Below are 6,321 nucleotides of genomic sequence, written 5' to 3'. Positions count from 1 at the left end.
TTGAGACCCCTGTCCTAGAGGATGTGGCATAGACAGTACCATTTATCCCAGCAGCAGTTAACACACAACCTGACCTTCTGGGTAACTTCATTAACATCTAAATGAAGAGGTAAAATCCATTTGGTTGTTACTTTAAAAAAAAGACCACAGAGGAAGAGGAAAGGGAAAAAAATCAGATTAGAGGTAGTCATCTATTCTGTTATAATGAGTGTTTTCTCCATTGCCCGGCTGTTAGCAGGAGCACATCAATGAGCAAGAAAAGATTTTCATTTCAAATTCAAACGCACTTTATTGATCCATGACAGGAAATTAAAGTTTTGGAGTAAATTAAGTCAGTCATTATTAGAGCGACTACGAAGGAGTCTGCAGTTATTGTTGTAAAGAGGAATGACCTTCCAAGGCCGTCTTTGCTGCTGCAGTCAGGAAGACGCCTGCGGCTGCAGAAACTCAGCCACACAAACTGAGCTTTTGTGTGGAAGTAACACTATTCTTTGCATACTTAAAACTCTACTGTCACAAATAGGATCTTGATCAGTTTGATAAGTCTATTTCAGCTACTGGAGCTTCAGCTGGTGCTCCCTATAAAGGAGGCACCAGTGAAAATGTATTCTTTAGGGCGTGGTCACAACTGCACTTACGGGTGGACACAGGATGCATACAGATGAAAAATGGACAGACCTGTACGGGGAACGCAGGGGGCAAGTAATCAAGTTGTAGACCGAGGTCAGTAAAGAGCCATTGCTCACCTTACTAGTGACTAGGGTGAGGCATAAGGACAACAACATTGCTTGTACATCACAAGAGCATGCAACTTACAGGAACCTCACAAATAGCCAACTACACAATAGGCTTATCACATACCTAACAGTGGTAAGTTCCATTTTCATGACGCCCTTACAGGTGGCTGTATGAACCTCCACGAGGCTGGACAACCCCGTACACCTGTGCAGGTCAAACCCCTGTGCAGGTTCATGTGATTAAAGATGTTTCCACTACCCTTAGGAATAAATCAAGCAACCACTCTCAATGAAAAGTGGGCTATTTGATCCGTGATGCAGCTTGTTGTCACGGTAATATGGCAACACGGCACTAAGCCAGCACAGACCTCCACTGCAGCGTCAAAATATTGAACATCTGAAAGGAATACCTGGACAAATGTGGATTTTTTTCATAAATAAAGTTTGATTTGGTTTGATTTTTTTTCTTAAGTTAAGCCTTCAGTGAGCAGCTTGGACACAAACGCAGCACACAATCAGCTTCCGTCCTGGTGTTACATTTTACGGGAGGTTCGGTATAGACTCGGCTCTTCTGACCTGCTCAAAATACGGAGACTCCCCCTTGGGGTGAGACAGAAGAATACACCATTCAGTGCGCTGAGTGATGTTTCTTATGAGTTGGAGAATAACTCATTAAAAATACATTTATATATCGAAAATAAGCCTAATATTGGGGGTGTTTGACTAATCTGTCAATATGTACTTCTTTACCTTACAGAGGGAAAGCGATATATAAATGCTGATCGTCACGACAGGGTCAGTTCATAGTGAAGTTTCACCTCTTACTGCTTGTTTTGGTCCAGAGGATGATGCAAAAGTTTGTTTTGCGCAGTGATACAGAATGTTTGGGCTGTTTGACCGGAACTTCGTTTTTAGGTGTGCATTATCACTTTTTAATTCACCCCAAGCAGCCAATCAGAATCGAGTGTTCACCTGAACCATGGTATAAATTCTAAGAGTACTGAAGGAGAAAGCCTGGAGCAACATTCACCAGATTTGCACAACCTGAAGATTTTGCACTCAGCCTCTTCCAGCTGTATGTGGGGGGGAAAAGCACTAGTAAACAGTAGTGAATGAAAGGAAGAAGAACCCCCTCCCTGGTGGTACAGTGTGAACACCATAGGCTAAATGCCTGGTGTGAACATAAAATATCATATGCTCTGTCTCAATTTTTGCAAACAGCCTCTTGGTTGCATTTTTAACACAGACTGTTATATTTACAAAACAAATAATATGATATTGATCCAGTTTTTGTTTGCTTTTAGTTGAACAAGATTATTGGAAGAAAACAAAGTCCTTATTTTACTCTAGGCATCCCACAGAACATAATTTTGAAATGTCCAATATGAATAAAAATAGTTTTTTGGACGCTAGAAATTTTTCTTAAATAGTAAAACTAAAAATAGACATCAAAGCTTCACTGTATGTGTGATTGCTGGATTTTTTTACAGCGATTGCTAGACTATAATTAGCAAACTGCTGTTGCACAAATAACAGAGGAAATAACCAAAGGTGATGAGTGGAACATTTTGAGATGCTGATTTATAGAAGGATTTTCTTGCATTGAAAACTTTTTCCTGGTTTTGATTTTAAATAGGGCTGTCAGATTTGTTGCGTTAAAAACGCATTAATCTGACGTGTGCTTGACGCCGACAATTTTTTTGTCGCATTAATCGCGGACTTTCTCATACGTGCCTTTCCATACCGCGCTCGCGGGCGTCCCCCCTTTAACTCACCGGCTGCTCTCACTCGATCACGGGCGGGTCTCCAACCACCGAGCTGCGAGCTAAAACCGGCCGGCGCTAGGACCTGGAGAGCTCCTGCACCCTAACCCGGCTCCGGTTCGAGTCCAGTACCACGTCTGGTGGTACCGGCTTGCGTCCAGTGCCGAGAGCTGCGGACCCCCGACGTTCCGAACAGCAAGCTCACCGGGGGACGTTTTAAATGTTCTGGAGGTTTAAGCGTGATCCAGCCCCAGCATAGCGGTCTGTCTGCCGGCATATTCATGGTGAGCTCCGCTGGACACGTCGCTGCATCGAGCTGCAGCCAGAGAACGCGGCGGCAGTAACAGACTGTCAAACTATCCACAGTGTATCCCGCTTTTCTCAGTCTTTAATGTTTTAAAAAACAAAAGTTCATTGGAAATGATAAATCTCTATTTCATTTATTACTGTAGTTCAGCAGAGGAGGAAAAGATTTGGTCCTGACAAAAAATGAACATGAAAGTGTTATGGAAATTTGATTTTTGATGTTTTTTATTTTATTTTACTGAACGTTGATTAAAGTTTTGAATTTAAAATGCCCTTCACTTGCACTTGGGCTTTTGTTAGGCATTTTATGTTACAGCCTTTTATTGTTAAGAAAGTTTATCTCAATACAATGTTACAAAATAAAGTATTTCTGATGAAAACTATTAATTTTGTCATTCTTGTTTTCATAATTAATGTAGAACTGCTAAATTCCACGAAGCACACATTTTTTTTCCTTAAAAAAAGGCCACATTAATCGCGAGTTAACTCTGGACAAAATGTGATTAATCGCGATTAAAAATTTTATTCGCCTGACAGCTCTAATTTTAAATATCAATTCACTGAAGTCGATTGAGATGCCAAATTAAACTTTTGGAAACATGTTTTACTCAACCCAAAAATGTAATTTGACAAAAACTAATATTTTTAAATGTAGCAAATTACAAACCTTTTGCTAATTAATCCAATGTTTCACATTTTACAGTGGAAGCTTCTGAACATGGTTTCACCAAAGAATCCCTTTGACAAAGTCAGCCATTGGTGTTACACAGTCCATCCACAGAGATGTGCTCCGATAGTATTCATTTAGCATGTATTTGGATCAAGGAGCAAAAAGTGTGATTAACAAAACCCTTACTGAAAAGGAATGACAAGTTTCTTTCTCATTTTACTTGTTTGAAAATTGTCTGTGGATAAAAGCGTCACTTCCAAAACAATTAAATAGTTGTTAGATATTAATATTATTAATATTAATTATTATTCTCAATAAATTCATGATTTTTTATGTGAGTTTAATTTTTATTATTTCATTTATTTTTTTAATCATTCTAAAATTAAGTTTCTCCTAGTTTTGGCTAAAATATTTAACATATTCAAAGACTTGTACAAACGTGCTACATATTAAAATTACAAATATAACGCTCATATAACAATACAAAAATTTTTTTTAGCAACACTGGGTTTTGTGCATTCTTCAGATTGTTAGCTTGCAATGTTACAGTAGGACTAACAATCACTTTTTAAGAGAAGTAAGATGTCCTTAACAGCTGTCTAAAAGTGTAAAAATATCACACAGTACCAGTGGGAGACGTGTGCTAATTTTGTGATTTAATTATATCATGATAAAAACCCTATTTAAATTTATCATGTTTTTTTAATCAATTTTGGAGTTCTGTCCGGATTAAAGATGACTGTTTAAAAAGTTCAAATTGGAAATAATTTAGAAAAAGGAAGCTCCTCTCCTAGAATCCATTAAATCTGTCCTCCTCCTGAGCAGCTTCACCACATAGCATGGATTTCCACTCGGTTATGCATATGAACCCACCAGGCTGCCGTCAATAATCAGACAACCATTTGGAGCGCAGGTGGGCATTAAGATTTATTGCTGATGGCAACTGCTTATCATAATTTTTCAGATAAATAGAGTCCCTCAAAATTAAAAGATCTTAGAAATTCTATTAATATACTCTGAATAAAAAGAGAAACTTTGGAAACAGGATGTCTACGCTTTCATCATTCCATCTTAATTTACAGCTGTCAGGACTTTGAAATGCACCCCCATTTAATCAAAACATATTAAATGTCATTTGAAAGCCAGTTTTCATAATTACATCTGATTGTCCATATGCATATCAAGATATGGGGAGTGTATTATATTATTAGCTGTCATCCAATTGACAGTGTTAAAAATAGATTATAAATCTGTCTGTGATTTGGAAGGAGATAATAAACACTTTTTGTCCGATGATGGGGACTTCTAGCCATGCTGAATTAATCTGACGTGACATAAAATGCCATTATGGCTGAATTTTATATGAACCTTTAATAAAAAAGAAGATACAATTAACTAAATTTATAGAAGAGTAGAGAAAATAACTGGGTTTTAAAGCTTAATCATAGTTTTTCTGCCGTCATTGATTTCACACTCATCAGCCACATGTCAGGAACAGAGTATTAGAGTCTTGGTGACATATTAAACTTTCCTTTGTCCTTTTGCATTATTAACATGCAACTGTATCTGCCAAAACTGGACTTTGTCTCCTAAAATCTGACTTTTGCAGCCTGGGCTAAACTGATGAATGCTACATACCATATCTTGGTGCTATAAGGCACACTTACAAGCCTCATTTTCTTGAAAAAAATAAAAATAAAAGGAAACATTGCGCCCTATCATCCAGAGAGCCTTATGTATAGATAAATTCTGGTTGTTTTTGCTGACGTCAAAGCGAATTTAAGAGGAATTGTGTGCTATGATTTTTTACTAACAAGGTTGGGAGACAACACATTCACAATAACATGTGTTCTACTGGTATCAATCTGTTTTCTTTTACATGTTTCACTGTTTAACGTTTTATTAACGAGGTTGGGAGCTAGTGTACTCACAGTAACATTTATTTTACTGGTATTTGTTTATTTACATGTTGTAAACAAGGCTGGGCGTGACAAGAATTGTGAATATGCTAACACAACTAAAGTGTTGCAGTGTCAGACGGTGTTTTTTTACGTGTTACTAACAAGGTTGAGAGATCGCAGAGTCACAGTGGCATTTTTTCCCAAGTATCAGTCTGTTTTATTACGTGTTGAAATCAAGGTTGGGAGTTACAAGTAGGTTGTTGTGAATACTTTAAAATGGCTAACGTGTAGCATTTTTTAACACTGTTTTTGTTATATTTTACTAACAAGAGCCGTCAACACTGTTTTTTACATTTCACTAACAAGTTTGGGTGTTAGGGCAAACACAGTAGCATTTTTTTACTGGTATCAGTCTGTTTTTTAATGTGTTCAAAACAAGGTTGTGAGTTACAAGTATTGTGAATACGCTAACATGCTAACATGTAGCGCTGTCGACACTGTTTTTTTTAATTTTACCAACAAAGTTGGGAGTTTGCGTATTCACAGTAACTTGTGTTTTAGAGATTTCAGTTTGTTTTTGTACGTGTTGCAAACAAGGTTGGGAGTAGTAATTATTGTGAATACGCTACATGGCTAAAGCTATAACTCGGCTAACATGTAGCATGTTGCAAACAGTTCTATAAATAAAGTTTGATGGCCTGGTGGACTCATCTCTTACTCTTTAATCTAACTTGATGTGCTTGTAGTTTTACATGACATAAAGTAAGAACAGACCATTCATTGACAGCGTTCTATAATCCTATGCGCCCTATGTTGCTGAAAGTATGGTAATCATTTAGAGTGGAACATTCCAGTGGTAAGAATTACACAACTCTTTCTTATTGAAGATGTATATCCTTTGAAATGTTCATGTGAATGTACACAAAATGGCAGAGGTATTGGTA

Source organism: Oryzias melastigma, linkage group LG13, assembly GCF_002922805.2.
Source record: "Oryzias melastigma strain HK-1 linkage group LG13, ASM292280v2, whole genome shotgun sequence".
Classification (NCBI taxonomy): domain Eukaryota; kingdom Metazoa; phylum Chordata; class Actinopteri; order Beloniformes; family Adrianichthyidae; genus Oryzias; species Oryzias melastigma.
Note: the sequence above shows the minus strand (reverse complement) of the source record.